General features: G+C 35.3%; 1 protein-coding gene across 1 annotated transcript in view; it reads left to right on the top strand.

Moving 5' to 3' along the window:
* Positions 1 to 202: 202 nt before the first annotated feature.
* GALNT6 (polypeptide N-acetylgalactosaminyltransferase 6) overlaps positions 203 to 18255 on the top strand; it is a 93003-nt gene continuing 74950 nt past the window's right edge. Inside the window, exon 1 of the mRNA XM_053708230.1 lies at positions 203 to 443. The gene's annotated coding sequence lies outside the window, so the exon portion shown is untranslated. The remainder of the gene's footprint in view (positions 444 to 18255) is intronic.

The following is an 18255-nucleotide window of genomic DNA, read 5'->3' as shown; positions in this document are numbered from 1 at the left end:
AATGTTACCACTAATCGCCAGTGATGGCTCTAGCCCATTAAAACTGCTAGTGATGACTCTAGGACCCAGAGGGATCCTGTCCAGCCTCCCACAAGGATACACCTGTTTAGCTACTTGCTAATTGTGTATGGTCCGCCCCTGTCTGGGCAGGTAATGCTTTGTCCTGTGGCTCTCCCATCTCATCTTTTACTCGCCCCTCCTGTGTGTCACTGACTGCACCCTCTTTCCGTCTTCTCACTAACATCAGATCATTTCCTGAATGATTTAATTGTGGTTAAGAAGCAGCAGCCACCAGCAGAGGTAACTGACAGCTCACACTTGCCAAGCACAGAAGTTTCACTGCCATTTCCTTGTTGGCTACAGGGGTATCAAATACATCTCTATCTATCGTCTGGGCTGCCTCTCTTTCAGCTCCCCCAATGCTGCTGATCCAAAGACAAAAGGTAAAGTGACAGCCACCTACCACTCTGTATACACAGCTGTTTTATTGTCCAGCAAGTAGCTTAGCTCTAAACACATCCTACACTATATATATATATAACAAATTTACAACCTAGTGAAAGGAAACCAAAATAATATGCCACAATTTATAGAAGTTTGTTCAGCATGTCATTTTATGATCATTTTGCTGACCAGCATTGCTGGTGTCACTAATGTAGTTGTATTAAGGGTAGTTTTTATAGGGTTTGTCTTGGCTTTATGTTCAGATTTAATACTTTTTAAGATGAATGAAAGTGCAGTAATCAGTAAGTTGGCAGCTAAAAGTGCCAGACTATTAGCAAGTGTCTGCAAAGCTATTTTATAACCTTATAGAGTGTGGCTGTCAGTGTATTAATGTGAATGGGTTTTACATAGCTTTCAATCAGTCAATGAGTTTCTATTTCCCCCTCCTCAATTACTTTTATGATTCAGATAGAGCATGTAATTTTAAACTATTTTGCAATTTACTTTTATCACCAATTTTGCTTTGTTCTCTTGGTATTCTTAGTTGAAAGCTTAACCTAGGAGGTTCATATGCTAATTTCTTAGACATTGAAGACCACCTCTTTTCAGAATGCATTTTAACAGTTTTTCACCACTAGAGGGTGTTAGTTCATGTATTTCATATAGATAACACTGTGCTCGTGCACGTGAAGTTATCTGGGAGCAAGCACTGATTGGCTTAACTGCAAGTCTGTCAAAAGAACTGAAATAAAGGGGCAGTTTGCAGAGGCTTAGGTACAAGATAATCACAGAGGTTAAAAGTATATTAATATAACTGTGTTGGTTATGCAAAACTGGGGAATGGGTAATAAAGGGATTATCTATCTTTTAAAACAATAAAAATTCTGGTGTAGACTGTCCCTTTAAGATTTGACTATATCTGAAATGTGTATAAGTGTCAGGTGTTCTGTATTCCTTTTGTACATGTATTGAGTACTAGAAATATAGTGGTTTTATCTCATTTATATAGATAATCAGTAACCTATTTTATACGTACAAAGGACTAAATAATCTTTTAGGTTTCTAACAGTCTGATCTTGCCATATAGTTATTTTCTGTGTTTCTTCCTCACTTGTAATTTGCATAAATTTTCGTTATCATGCATTGCATACATTTCATACCTGAGCTAAAACCATATCTGAATAATTGTGTGGGTGTGTCTGCAGTTAAATGGACTTTCACCAGTTAGGGATAGGCTTTATTGTTGAAATCCTGCCACAAGAACAAAATTGCATTATTGAATGAATACCTAGACAGTAAAGTCAAAATTAAAGTTTCATAATTGTATGTCATTTTAAACAACTTTCAAGTTTACTTCTATTGTCAAATTTGCTTTGTTTTCTTAGTATCCTTTTGATTTCTATGTACTTTTTTTTTTTTTTTTTTTTTATTAATCTCTGGATTGTATTTAAAGAGAGAGTTAATATTTGCAACATAATTGTTTGGACTTGTCATACATGCTATAATTATTTAAAATGTCCCTTTTATTATAGTGGTTAAATTTGTTTTTATTGGCGCTTCTGGGATAAACTGAGCGATATCAATATTAAAAGTTAGCTTCTTTTGCTTAAATAGTACCCTATATATGAGATAATGAAATACCACTTTATGTACAATTGAAGTGCAAACAATCATCTAGGGAAGATCATTTGTACATAGAGAATGTTGGTGAACACATGATAAAAATTGCATTTATATCAGAGGGAAGAAACAGGGAATTCCTGGTTTCTGTACTGAATGGGAATTAAAAATGTAACACAATTTTGAGCTTTCATAAAAGCTTCTGGTTGAGGTGATATAGTCATTGCGTGAAGCATCTTGGTGGGAGGAAGGGTGGGCAGAGATTATTTTTTAATTAAGTAAAGTGAAGGTAAAGTTACCTTGATCGCAATATCCAATAATTGTTCCCCTAAATCAATACCTATTAAAATTCTGGCCGTTAGGCGGCCATCAATCTAAGTCATTCGCCTCCCGGAGTGCAGAAGCAAAGAGTTTTTCTCTATTTGATAACTTTCTCTGACATAAACATTTTTTTGTTCTTTATTGTTAAGATATTCCACACTTCATGATATTTCAGCTTCACTCCAGATATGTATAATAGCTGTAGGAATGATTCTTGCTCATCATGGAAGTATTGAAATATATTTTATTGATCAAACATCAATTACTTACTGTTATGTTTGTTTTTAGATTTTATTACAGAGGAACTTCCTTTGATTACAGGGACCACTCTTTTTTGATTTTTTTTTTTTTTTTTTTTTTTTTTTGGGTTCACATATTAAATGTATTTCTGATGTTTTGAGTATTTCCTTAGTGTTTGTGTTTTCTATAAGGGTTTGAGATACAATTACAATATTTATTTGTTCATACATGCATTTGATTAGTAAAAACTGCTAATCCTTTACATATAAAAATGATTTTGTCTTATTTCTTTGGTGTCATTTTCTAACTTCCTCAAATCCCCTGTGCCCTATCTTTCATTTTTTTTCTAACAGTTCATGTTATGCTTCAGTATCAACTGTAATATTCAGGAAAACATTACCCAAGGAAGACTCTGATCAAAGTGACATTACTGTGACATGCTGCATGCAGATATTTGTTGTCATGTGTCAAACAGAACACTTGTTTGTACAGTATTATACCCTCACGTATACAAGGGGACGTAAATGCTGTCTCTGTGGCCAACCTACAAACGTCGCTTTATACAGTATTATAGTGTTCACACCAAAAAGTATTAATAGATTTATATATTCCAGAATTCTGTTATATTTTATATATTTACTGACTTTCATTTGAGTAGAACTTGGTCAAACATACATGTAATCCTTAAATGGAAACAGAAATAAATATTGTCATTGGTTCACCTGTGTTCAGCTAGCTCCCAGTAGTGCATTGATTGCTGCTCCTTCACAAAGGATATCAAGAAAATGAAGCAAATTTGATCATGGAAAATTGCTCTACCTGAAAAATTAAAGAAACCCTTTTGGTTTCATGTCTCTTTTAATATTGGCTATTAATTCCAATTTGTTTTTTCATATTTTTTCAATAGTTAATTTAATGGATAAATCATGTGTAAGATTCATATATTTTCATTTAAGATCTTAATTTATATAAAACAAACAAGGAAAATGTTATGTTCTGTGAAACTAATCTTGTGAAGATAGTTATATATTTATATAATGTATGTGCAACTAAATTAATTTGACTCACTTGTGTTCCCTAAGGTACAATATGTATAAAAGTTTCTCATCTGCATGCACTTAAAGGGACATTTTTCTCCCCTTTTAAATGTGTTCCCAATTATTCAGTTTACCTGCTGAAGTGTATTCAATTTATTTACAACTAGCTCCTTAACTTTTTTATATCAGCGTTTTTTAAATAGCTGATTTTTTTGCCTGTGGTATCCCTAGCTTTACTGAACGTTTCTATACTTAAGTATAGGCTATATAAAAGCTGTGTAAACATAGCAAGAAGAAGAAATTATACCCCCATTGGGGATTAGGAGAGATAAGTAATAAAACATTAATTTCCCATTGTTCTCTCTAAGTATTGGGATTTGGTTTACAGACAGAGATAAGATCAGAAAGCATTTTTGTGTACAGGAAGTGATAAAATAAGGAGATCTGATTTTCCTGCAAGTTAAACTCATAAAAGAAACCTACAAATAACAATTTCTCATACTCTGCTACTGTTATTATAGCAAGTCATTGGGAACACATTAATGGGGGGAAAAATTACTATATATACTGTCCCTTTTTAAGCAATGTTCCTTAAGGTACCCTGTCTTTCAGAAAGTGTTGTTAAGAGCAACTCTACAAATTCTGTACTTTTAAAGGTAGATGAAAATGTTTTAAAATAGTCTTAACATTTCTATGCAAATCATGAAAGGTTGTTGTGTTTTTTTTTACATTCATGTCTCTTTTTTTTTAAAAAAAAAATCTAAAGCCTTTTGTACATTGTTCTTAAATGATATTGATATTGCAAAACTTTTTGGTTTAGAGGTGTGTGTATCTATATCTATCTCTATATCCACCAATCAACAGCTAGAACCTAGGGTTCTCTGCTGCTCCGAAACTTGCCTAGATAAACTTTTCAGCAAAGGATAACAAGAGAATGAAGCAAATTAAAAAATATAAGTAAATTCAAAAATTGTTTAAAATTTAAACTCTATCTGAATCATCATGGAAGAAAAATTTGGGGTTTTATGTCCCTTTTTAAAAAAAAAAAAAAAAAGTTAAACCAAAAAAGTTATAAGTAAAATTATAGCCACTGGAATTCATATACAATAACAGTACTTACTTTATTCACAACGTGGCTCACTAGCTTGAGAGTTGGTCATTAAGGAATTTTTTTTTTTTTTTTTTAAATGCTAAATGCATGGGACATTTGTTTTGATAATAAACATCTTGATCTGTCCAGAAGGCCTTTTACTTTATCTAACTCAACTCCAAAGCAGCATACAATGCTGTTGATAATGTTGTATAGATACTGGGCGTTCTCAAACCTTCAAGGAGGTTAAAACCGATGCCTATGCTTGAGAATCTTATCTGTTGTTCCATATGGTAACCATCCTCACATAATTCTGCTACCCTGGTGAAAAGTTTATTTGTAAAGAAATAAATTCTGGACTCACATTTTGTGGATGTTTTACAATGAAACAGCATTGTCTGTGCTTGAAGGGGCAGCAAACTCAATAATCCACTAGAAAGGTTAAATTAAAGGACATCAAATCCTTTATATTACAGGTTCAAATGGTTTGTTATGCATATTAAAATACCCTGTACTACATTCTACATTAGATATTCTCCAATAATCCTGAGCTGTCAGATTATCATGGGTTTCTAGCAAGATGACCCTCTTTGTCCCTGGTATAGTAATTTTAAACAAAATGCAAAGTTTAAGTTTTACAGTGGGTGAAAGTTATTTTCAAGAGTGTAAGGGTTAAAAAGAATTGTTTTAGTGATGGTATTGCAGAATTTAGATGTTAAACAGTTCTTGGCTGATGTATTGAGTGATTTCTTAAAAGGTTTTAGTGACTAGATTATGATACTATCCTGAGACCTGTGTGTGGTTTTATTTAAAAAAAAAAAAAAAAAAAAAAATCCTTCTGATTTAGCTTAATGCACTACTGTATTCCATTTCCCTGCATTCTTTTTCATCCAGGGCATACCTACACTATTGTGTCCAGACTTTTGGCATGTGCACTCCTGTCAGTCTTTTTATATAATGGTAGTCATTTTCTCTTGTCTGTCAGTATTCAGCTATGGAGTCTGAGTATATCTAATTGTACAGAATGGCTTTGCTCCTGGCAACCAGTCCTTTTTTTTTTTTTTTTTTTTTTTTTTCTCCCACCAGTCTACATTCTGTATGACTTGCATTTCCTGTTTGACTGGCAGGTAGAGTTATACTGTTTCTACTTCTGCTGTGACAGAGGCTAAAGCATCCAAGCCAACCCTGCTTGCCATTCGTTAACTGCCTATATAAAGAATCCATAACCATATGTGTTGTGGGTTATTTATTTTTTTCAGGAAAAATGTAAATTTGGGATGAAGGTATGTGATAGTCATGAAGAATAGTATATTTAAGTACTAATAACTTGCTGTTATAACATGTGATGCAGTAGTTACATGAGACATTTAGTTAAATTAATTAGAAGCAATTTTCATCTCAAACTTGTATTTTGGGAGTTAATGCCCCCAGTATTATAGATTTCTCAAAAAATATGTCCACTTTTATTTCTTTACTAAGGTAGCTGTAAACCCCTCATACTCCACACCAACCGTCAAATTGTTTGGAGTGGTTCATGACTCATTGTCACAAACAGGCCAAACTACAGTGTAATATTTTTTATACAGAATAGAAAATTGCAGGACCTCCCGAGTAATAAGCCCTCTTAAAGGGGTAGTAAACACCAAAAATGTTTAAAAAAAAATAGATAATCCCTTTATTTACTATTCCCCTGTTTTGCATAACTAACACTGTTATAGAAATATTATTTTTACCTCTAATTAGTTAATTACCTTGTATCTAAGCTTCTGCTGGCTGCCTCCTTATCTCAGATCTTTTGACAGACGTGCATTTCAGGCAATTAGTGATGACTTAAATAACCCCACGTGCATGAGCACAATGTTATTTATGAAACACATGAACTAACGCCCTCTGGCTGGGAAAAACTGTCAAATGCATTCAGATAAAAGCATATCTAGGGGTAGATTTATTATAGTGCGATCGGACATAATACAATGTAGCGTATCATGTCCGCTGCACATCGATAAATGCCGACACCATACGCTCTCAGCATTTATCATTGCACCAGCAGTTCTTGTAAACTGCTGGTGTAATGCCGCCCCCTGCAGATTTGCGGCCAATCGACCGCTGGCAGGTGATGTCAATCAACCCAATCTTATTTGATCGGGTTGATTTCTGTCCGCGGCCTCAGAGCAGGCGAACAAGTTATGGAGCAGCGGTCTTTAGACCACTGCTTCATAACTTCTGTTTACGGTGAGCCTGAAGGCTCGCCCTGAAACGGGCATCAATCTCCATATGGAGCTTCAGAAATCGCCCCCCCCTAATCACAATTCATACTTTTAGCCTATAGCAGCTAACAATAGCCGGCATGATCAGTAGAATTTTGAGGGTGAATGCATTTAAAGAAAAATACTTATACAATTCATGCACTTTAACATTTCACTTGGACCTAGTTTGTGTGCGTTTCTCTTCGCTTAACCCTTCAATAGTCAAAAAGAAAATTCTTGCCAATAAGCTCTATCAGATCTCAGATCAAGGCCCGATAGACCCAGCTAACCTTTTAGTGCCTTTCTACATAATGTAGAGAAACAAGTTAAGCAGACAAGCTATAATTTTAACAAACAAAATTCCACATTAATTATCTATGGCTAACTACTACCCTTAAATTGCACATCTCTACTTACAAACATGAAGCTTTTCATTTCTTCCTAGTCTGGCTGTGTTTCCATCACATGCTATTTTCTTGTAGCATTGTTAAAGGGACAGTCAAGTCCAAAAAAAACTTTCATGATTTAAATAGGGTATGCAATTTTAAACAACTTCCCAATTTACTTTTATCACCAATTTTGCTTTGTTCTCTTGGTATTCTTAGTTGAAAGCTAAAACTAGGAGGTTCATATGCTAATTTCTTATACCTTGAAGACTGCCTCTAATCTGAATACATTTTGACCACTAGAGGGCATTAGTTCACATATTTCATATAGATAACATTGAGCTCATTCACGTAAACTGACCTAGGACTGAGCACTGATTGGCTAAACTGCATGTCTGTCAAAAGAACTGAAATAAGGGGGCAGTCAGCAGAAGCTTAGATACAAGATAATTACAGAGGTAAAAAGTATATTAATATAACTGTGTTGGTTGTGCAAAACTGGGGAATGGGTAATAAAGGCATTATCTTTCTTTTTAAACAACAAAAATCTGGTGTTGACTGTCTCTTTAAGCCTGATAAGATGTAAAGTATGCCTAGGGCTGGTATGTCCAGTAATAGATCAAGACTCTCATTCTGAAGCAGTTTACACAAATAAAAAAGCTCACAAAAAGTCTGTTAATTTGAACTGTAGAAACAAATCGTTATTCAGTTGTATCTGTTTCTCAGTCTGTAGTCCAAACCGTTTAGCTTTAGTGGAGCATAACTAAACAATTGGCTCCCCTCCGTGCCTACTGAAATCCTTTCCTGACTTATAATGCAAACATCAAGTTAATTTTACATGGTTCATAGTATGACTTTAATATGAGTCTACACTCGCACAGCTTTAGACAGTGTATTTTTTATTGTAATATTATTCATCCCTGTAAGCCGAGAAATGTTACTTTATTTAATATCTGGCAGCATCAGTAGTTCAGATCTACTTCTTTCAAATAAGTACAAATAAATATTTACTGCTAAGTTGACTTTTATAGTCTTTCATTTTGTTTTTTTCCTCTAAAAAAGCAAATATTTAAATGAAATGGGTAATTTGTTTGATAATATCATCACTATGGAGCAAACTGTATGTGTTACTTTTAAATCCATACCTTTTTATAGCACCCGTCCTTAAACAGATATTATAGAGAGTTGTTTTTTTTTTTTATTGAGGTTGAAAAAGGAAAGGCATACAAAAAGAAAAAGTATACAATGAAATGTCACAATAGGATCAATTGAAAATTAACAATGTATCACTTAACAGTGACAAAATACAATATATTAGTGTTCATGTAATCTGCCTAATATACGGTATATCGCCCTGTGAATATAGGAGACCACTCCTGGACCTCAAGTAAGATTAATCAGGGTATGGAAGGTGTATCTATTAAAGAGATCACTTTTGGATCTCTATTATCAAACCACTTTTTTTCTATTTTCAACTCAAGCTTTATTAACAGTCTAAATTTGTATAGGCAACTAGAATGATAAATAATCTTGTTGAGCTTGGGGGAGAAGGATAGGGTCAATGTTATTTTGCTCTTTAAGATATACTCCTAAGAAAAGGAGTTAGGGTGCGGTATAGACGAGACAAACCACGTATTTAACCCTCCTGGTATAGGAGGTTTATTATAGTGTTGGGGGGGAGGTGATATTTTGTGGGTGGTAAGCAAATTAGTAGTCAAATCGCCATATCTATTTGGAAAGTTTTAAGGGCACCGGGATAATCTGAAAATATATTGGAACAAGCTTGTTAATAGAAGGGCCAATGCTGCACCATGCACGAGAGGATCAAGAAATCTATTGTAGCAACCCTGACGCCGGTTAAGTAGCTCATTTACAAAATTATGATGAGGGAGACTATACATAATAGCACTACTATAGGGCCAGCCTCCTCTAGTACTTTTTTCTAATATGCTCATACTGAAACACTCAGGGCATAATTACAGAAGCCAGGCTATGTTGACGGGTGGGATGGGGAATATGCAAAAACATAGGTTATTATTGGAGCAACATAAATATTACGTTTGATTCTATAGCCACACAATTTTGTAGATTATTATAGGTGTTAGAAATATAAATATAAATTAGCTATACTTTTAATTTAAGGGAAGTAAACACTATACACATTACATACAATTGAGCAGAACAGTGAACAGACCTTTTTTTCCCTTTTTTTTTTTTTTTTTTTTTCTCAATTTACCATTCCCTTCTTCACTTAAAGGGCAACTAAACCCGAAATATTTATTTCATGATTCAGATAGATAATATAAATTTAAACAACATTACAATTTACTTCTAGTATTTATTTTGCTTATTTTTTTTTAGATATCCTTAGTTGAAGAAAAAGCAATGCACATCTAGATATGCTTTTCAGCAAAGAATATCAAGATAATAAAACAAAATGGATAATATAAGTAAATTAGAAAGATGTTTAAAACTGCATTCTCTTTCTAAATCATGAAAGAAAAAATGTGGGTTTCATGTCCATTTAATAATATATTAGAAAAGCTACTCATTAACTGTCACAGAGTATGCACTGTGTATTCTTATTGCTAGAGATTTAAAGAAGCTAGGGTTATACATGCACAGTAAAATTTCTCTAAGCTCTTAATGAGATAAATAGAATAAAAAATTAAACTTTTGCAGCAACCTTCAACAAGGATATATAGGGAAACAGAAAACATCCAAAATAGAAAATAGCTGGACCTTCGAAGTTAGCTTGTATAAGACAGTGTTATATGATGAGATCCTGCACCTGGGCACAGGCCCCATGCCCATCGGCAGGTAAATCGGTTAAATTAAGAATTAGATCCAAATAGTAAACTGTTCCATGTCTCTAGCATGTCTATTTTAATGGCCTTATGTTAGGGTTATCTATGTTTGTAAGATAGTACATGTGGCTGCTGGCCTGGAAGAGCTATATAATGTGACAGAAGATGACAAATCAACAACATATTGTGAACCCATCAAGATTCACATAAAATTTTATATATATATATATATATATATATATATAATACACATGTACAAAAAAGTATTTAGTCAGCCACCAATTGTGCAAGTTCTGCCACTTAAGAAGATGAGAGAGGCCTGTAATTTTCATCATAGGTATACCTCAACTACAAGAGACAAAATGTGGAAACAAATCCAGAAAATCACATTGTCTGATTTGGAAAGAATTTATTTGCAAAATATGGTGGAAAATAAGTATTTGGTCAATATCAAAAGTTCATCTCAATACTTTGTTATATATCCTTTGTTGGTGACAGGTCAAACATTTTCTGTAAGTCTTCACAAGGTTGTCACACACTGTTGCTGGTATGTTGGCCCATTCCTGCATGCAGATCTCCTATAGAGCAGTGATGTTTTGGGGCTGTTGCTGGGTAACACAAACTTTCAACTCCCTCCAAAGGTTTTCTATGGGGTTGAGATCTGGAGACTGGCTAGGCCACTCCAGGACCTTGAAATGCTTCTTACGTGTTGGGTGTGTTTGGGATCATTGTCATGCTAAAAGACCCAGCCACGTTTCATCTTCAATGCCCTTGCCGATGGAAGGAGTTTTGCATTCAAAATCTCACGATACATGGCCCCATTCATTCTTTCATGTACACAGATCAGTCATCTTGTTCCCTTTGCAGAGAAACAGCCCCAAAGCATGATGTTGCCACCACCATGCTTCACAGTAGGTATGGTGTTCTTTGATTGCAACTCAGCATTCTCTCTCTCTCTCTCTCTCTCTCCTACCAAACAGTTCTCCTTTTGGTTTCATCTGACCATATGACATTCTCCCAATCCACTTCTGGATCATCCAAATGCTCTCTAGCATACTTTAGACGGGCCCGGACATGTACTGGCTTAAGCAGGGGGACACGTCTGGCACTGCAGGATCTGAGTCCCTGGCGGCGTAGTGTGTTACTGATGGTAGCCTTTGTTACGTTGGTCCCAGCTCTCTGCAGGTCATTCACTAGGTCCCCCATGTGGTTCTGGGATGTTTGCTCACCGTTCTTGTGATCATTTTGACCCCACGGGGTGAGATCTTGCGTGGAGCCCCAGATCGAGGGAGATTATCAGTGGTCTTGTATGTCTTCCATTTTCTAATTATTGCTCCCACAGTTGATTTCTTCACACCAAGCTGCTTTCCTATTGCAGATTCAGTTTTCCCAGCCTGGTGCATGTCTACAATTTTGTTTCTGATGTCCTTCGACAGCTCTTTGGTTTTCACCATAGTGGAATTTGGAGTGTGACTGTTTGAACTTGTTATCAGTATAAAAGACATCTGTCCACAACCTCAAACAGGTGCCATTAATACAGGTAATGAGTGGAGGACAGAGGAGCTTCTTAAAGAAATCTTGCTCGTTTGTAGGTGACCAAATTCTTATTTTCCACCATAATATGCAAATAAATTATTTCCAAATCAGACAATGTGATTGTCTGGATTTGTTTCCACATTTTGTCTCTCATAGTTGAGGTATACCTATGATGAAAATTACAGGACTCTCTCATCTTCTTAAGTGGGAGAACTTGCACAATTGGTGGCTGACTAAATACTTTTTTACCCCACTGTATGTGTGTGTGTGTGTGTGTGTATATATATATATATATATATATATATATATATATATATATATATATATATATATATATATATATATATATATATATATATATATATATATATATATATATATATATATATATATATCAGCGCTGCGGAATCTGTTAGCGCTCTACAAATACCTAATAATAATATATTGGGTCAGCTATCAAACAAAACGTGTTGCAACAAAAAAAACTCACGTCTTTATGTAAGAAAACAAAGCCTAGTACCCTAATCTCATGCAAAACTGCAGTATAAAAAAAACATTTATATATTTACACATAACGTGCTAGTATGAGCAAGCATCAATAAACTTTATGCAAAGTCCTCTTGCAAACTGAAGATAGAGTTACTTAGCCCATTCCGATTCTGGGGAGTTTTAAAACCTGTTCTTTGTGGAGCTTCCGAGGTTTCAGAATTGTAGCCAGCTGCGTTTCTTCAGCTGCTACATTATTGTGAGCAAATTAAATGCTGGCCAAACTGAAAGACATCTCAATGAAAAGCTTCTGGGGGAAGATGGCCAACAATCTCCTGTGCCTCATTGTACCTGCAGAACCACATGGCGCCGATTTCTGAAGGGAACCACCTACTATCTCTTCAGGAGGTGGAATAGATTCAAAGCAGTGCTCTGGTGAGACAGATTGCCCCCTGCTAACTGAACGGTCGGTACTCGGCAAAGAAAGAGGTTGCGCAGTAGGACATTCAACTGCCGTAGTAAGTATCAGTCCCCTCTGTTTACAGTGCAGGAACTCAATTGAATCCACCCCACAGGTTTCTGTTTGATGTCTGACTTGGAGGTCTGTGTTGCGTCTGTTATCAATGCTATAAGGCACTGTTCTAGGGATTGAAAACGGTAGTCCAACATTCATTTGACATCCTCCTCCCATATAGTCACTGATTCCATAACTCTGACAAGGTATATTGCTCACTCACTGTCCTTAAGTACGATAGGATTAACAAGCTGGGTTTGACAGACAGAATAGGCCTCAATGGCGCAGACCACTGTATCTCATCTGATCTGACGCTGGAGTAAACAATCCGAATCAGGGTTAGTTTAAAGCTCTTAAGAGGCAGGGGTATTTTCCCATATGAAAAACTTCAATAATTGGTATAGCACAGCTCACATAACAGGATTTTCCATTCAGATTAAGACGGAGCTCACATGAATACATCTGCCCTGATAGGTTGCTGGCTCCGCCCCCTAGAGATTTTTTTTTTTTTTTTTTTATTGCATATTCCATAAAAACCTCATTACATGTAATTTAAATTCTCCATAGACATCGATTTGGCAAATGTGCAGGGATTTTGAATTGTGTGGTTGTTTGTGTGTGTTTTTTTTTTTTTTTTTTTTTAAATATATTTGCAAATTGTTCCCTACATTTAGACTTGCCCCAGCCTGTGTATCAAGGTGTATATAAAGGCACAATTCTTAAAGGCTTTCATTATAAGTATTCTTATAACTTATTGGCAATCTTTATTTTAAAAAAACTTCACCATTCAGCAAAGTGCAACTTCTTTCTTACAGTTTGTAAAGTCTAGTAGACTTGGTGGAGCTGTGGCGCAGTGTTAATTTTGACGGCAAATTTCAATTTAGTCTTAGTTTAGTCTTTTGACTAAAATGCCATTTTAGTTTTAGTCGTATTTTAGTCAACTGAATTGTTTTAGTTGACTGAATCTCCAGTAGATTTTAGTCAACTAAAATCTAAGGGGTTTAGTTAAAGTGTAATGCATTATTTAAACATTTCTCTATCATTTGCAAACTGATTACATACTCCAGGAGTAAACATAACACCTGTTAATATTTATGGTATTGAGGTTTAAACATGCAATACAGACACAGATTTAGCTGTTGTGATATGTAACATCTTTATTAAACTTAAAATGAAATAAAACCAAGTTTCATAAACAAACAGAAGTGCAACTTTAAAATATAAAAAAACAAAACTGTATTGAACATATTACCCAATATAGAACGTTAACAGTTCTCTGTTAATAATTTAAAACATGTATCAAGTAACTCAACACAACAAAGTGGCACAGCATTGCTTAAACCCATATTCGTGGGTTATGCTTCTTTCTATAGGAAGAATCAATTGATTGTTCACAGATTCGAAAACGTTTCGGCAACGATATTAGCACTGCTTTTGAACTTCCAAACTCATTATATACTCCTGGAGTAAAGGTTTATTAACCTGTTTTTATTTATGGTATTTAAGGTTTGAACATACAATACAGATTTAACTGTTGTGGTATATAACATGTCTTTATCTTAAAATTTAATCAAATTAAGTTTTGTAAATTTTACAAAAGAGCAGTAATTGGATATGGATTGATTATAACAACTTGCATAAAATGTTTTTATCAGCAAATTTTGATTTAGTTTTAGTCATAGTCTTTTTACTAAAATGTCGTTTTAGTCGTATTTTAGTCAATAGAATTTCTTTAGTTTTATAGTCATTTTAGTCTAGTTTTAGTCGATGAAATTAACACTGCTATGGCGCAATGTCATGTGCGCACCTGACAATTAGAGGCATTTCAGTAAATTTAAAAAAAAAAAAAAAAAAAAAACGCACACATTTTCAGGCTGTCAGGAATTCAGATGGTTTGTACGTTGAACCATTCCTTTGTTAAAGAGACATAAAATGCACATAAGTATTTCACATTTTGAATAAAAAAGCAGTTTGCAATAAACTTTTTTTTTTTTTTTTTTTTTTTTTTTTTTAAATTTACATTTTTAACTAAAATGACTGCCCCCTTGATTAAAAAGCCTGCATACCTTCTGTCTAGGAGTTAGCTTGTTTGTGCTATAAAAAGTTCTACAACTTATTGTGTACTGAAATACTATGGCCTAGATTTAGAGTTCGGCGGTAAAAGGGCTGTTAACGCTCCGCGGGCTTTTTTCTGGCCGCACCATAAATTTAACTCTGGTATCGAGAGTTAAAACAAATGCTGCGTTAGGCTCCAAAAAAGGAGCGTAGGGCATTTTTACCGCAAATGCAACTCTCGATACCAGAGTTGCTTACGGACGCGGCCGGCATCAAAAACGTGCTCGTGCACGATTCTCCCATAGGAAACAATGGGGCTGTTTGAGCTGAAAAAAAACCTAACACCTGCAAAAAAGCAGCGTTCAGCTCCTAACGCAGCCCCATTGTTTCCTATGGGGAAACACTTCCTACGTCTGCACCTAACACCCTAACATGTACCCCGAGTCTAAACACCCCTAACCTTACACTTATTAACCCCTAATCTGCCGCCCCCGCTATCGCTGACCCCTGCATTACACTTTTAACCCCTAATCTGCCGCTCCGTAAACCGCCGCCACCTACGTTATCCCTATGTACCCCTAATCTGCTGCCCTAACATCGCCGACCCCTATGTTATATTTATTAACCCCTAATCTGCCCCCCACAACGTCGCCGACACCTACCTACACTTATTAACCCCTAATCTGCCGAGCGGACCTGAGCGCTACTATAATAAATGTATTAACCCCTAATCCGCCTCACTAACCCTATCATAAATAGTATTAACCTCTAATCTGCCCTCCCTAACATCGCCGACACCTACCTTCAATTATTAACCCCTAATCTGCCGACCGGAGCTCACCGCTATTCTAATAAATGTATTAACCCCTAAAGCTAAGTCTAACCCTAACACTAACACCCCCCTAAGTTAAATATAATTTTTATCTAACGAAATAAATTAACTCTTATTAAATAAATGATTCCTATTTAAAGCTAAATACTTACCTGTAAAATAAATCCTAATATAGCTACAATATAAATTACATTTATATTATAGCTATTTTAGGATTAATATTTATTTTACAGGCAACTTTGTAATTATTTTAACCAGGTACAATAGCTATTAAATAGTTAAGAACTATTTAATAGTTACCTAGTTAAAATAATAACAAATTTACCTGTAAAATAAATCCTAACCTAAGATATAATTAAACCTAACACTACCCTATCAATAAAATAATTAAATAAACTACCTACAATTACCTACAATTAACCTAACACTACACTATCAATAAATTAATTAAACACAATTGCTACAAATAAATACAATTAAATAAACTATCTAAAGTACAAAAAATAAAAAAGAACTAAGTTACAAAAAATAAAAAAATATTTACAAACATAAGAAAAATATTACAACAATTTTAAACTAATTACACCTACTCTAAGCCCCCTAATAAAATAACAAAGCCCCCCAAAATAAAAAATTCCCTACCCTATTCTAAAATACAAAAATTACAAGCTCTTTTACCTTACCAGCCCTGAAAAGGGCCCTTTGCGGGGCATGCCCCAAGAATTTCAGCTCTTTTGCCTGTAAAAAAAAACATACAATACCCCCCCCCCAACATTACAACCCACCACCCACATACCCCTAATCTAACCCAAACCCCCCTTAAATAAACCTAACACTAATCCCCTGAAGATCTTCCTACCTTGTCTTCACCATCCAGGTATCACCGATCCGTCCTGGCTCCAAGATCTTCATCCAACCCAAGCGGGGGTTGGCGATCCATAATCCGGTGCTCCAAAGTCTTCCTCCTATCCGGCAAGAAGAGGACATCCGGACCGGCAAACATCTTCTCCAAGCGGCATCTTCTATGTTCTTCCATCCGATGACGACCGGCTCCATCTTGAAGACCTCCAGCGCGGATCCATCCTCTTCTTCCGACGACTAGACGACGAATGACGGTTCCTTTAAGGGACGTCATCCAAGATGGCGTCCCTCGAATTCCGATTGGCTGATAGGATTCTATCAGCCAATCGGAATTAAGGTAGGAATTTTCTGATTGGCTGATGGAATCAGCCAATCAGAATATAGTTCAATCCGATTGGCCGATCCAATCAGATTGAGCTCGCATTCTATTGGCTGATCGGAACAGCCAATAGAATGCGAGCTCAATCTGATTGGCTGATTGGATCAGCCAATCGGATTGAACTTGATTCTGATTGGCTGACTCCATCAGCCAATCAGAAATTCCTACCTTAATTCCGATTGGCTGATAGAATCCTATCAGCCAATCGGAATTCGAGGGACGCCATCTTGGATGACGTCCCTTAAAGGAACAGTCATTCGTCGTCTAGTCGTCGGAAGAAGAGGATGGATCCGCGCTGGAGGTCTTCAAGATGGAGCCGGTCGTCATCGGATGGAAGAACATAGAAGATGCCGCTTGGAGAAGATGTTTGCCGGTCCGGATGTCCTCTTCTTGCCGGATAGGAGGAAGACTTTGGAGCACCGGATTATGGATCGCCAACCCCCGCTTGGGTTGGATGAAGATCTTGGAGCCAGGACGGATCGGTGATACCTGGATGGTGAAGACAAGGTAGGAAGATCTTCAGGGGATTAGTGTTAGGTTTATTTAAGGGGGGTTTGGGTTAGATTAGGGGTATGTGGGTGGTGGGTTGTAATGTTGGGGGGGGGGTATTGTATGTTTTTTTTTACAGGCAAAAGAGCTGAACTTCTTGGGGCATGCCCCGCAAAGGGCCCTGTTCAGGGCTGGTAAGGTAAAAGAGCTTGTAATTTTTGTATTTTAGAATAGGGTAGGGAATTTTTTATTTTGGGGGGCTTTGTTATTTTATTAGGGGGCTTAGAGTAGGTGTAATTAGTTTAAAATTGTTGTAATATTTTTCTTATGTTTGTAAATATTTTTTTATTTTCTGTAACTTAGCTCTTTTTTATTTTTTGTACTTTAGATAGTTTATTTAATTGTATTTATTTTTAGCAATTGTGTTTAATTAATTTATTGATAGTGTAGTGTTAGGTTAATTGTAGGTAATTGTAGGTAGTTTATTTAATTATTTTATTGATAGGGTAGTGTTAGGTTTAATTATATCTTAGGTTAGGATTTATTTTACAGGTAAATTTGTTATTATTTTAACTAGGTAACTATTAAATAGTTCTTAACTATTTAATAGCTATTGTACCTGGTTAAAATAATTACAAAGTTGCCTGTAAAATAAATATTAATCCTAAAATAGCTATAATATAATTATAATTTATATTGTAGCTATATTAGGATTTATTTTACAGGTAAGTATTTAGCTTTAAATAGGAATTATTTATTTAATAAGAGTTAATTTATTTCGTTAGATAAAAATTATATTTAAGTTAGGGGGGTGTTAGTGTTAGGGTTAGACTTAGCTTTAGGGGTTAATCAATTTATTAGAATAGCGGTGAGCTCCGGTCGTCAGATTAGGGGTTAATAATTGAAGTTAGG

Source organism: Bombina bombina, chromosome 3 (assembly GCF_027579735.1).
Source record: "Bombina bombina isolate aBomBom1 chromosome 3, aBomBom1.pri, whole genome shotgun sequence".
In the NCBI taxonomy this organism is placed as follows: Eukaryota; Metazoa; Chordata; class Amphibia; order Anura; family Bombinatoridae; genus Bombina; species Bombina bombina.
This window is presented reverse-complemented; position numbering and strand designations above follow the sequence as displayed.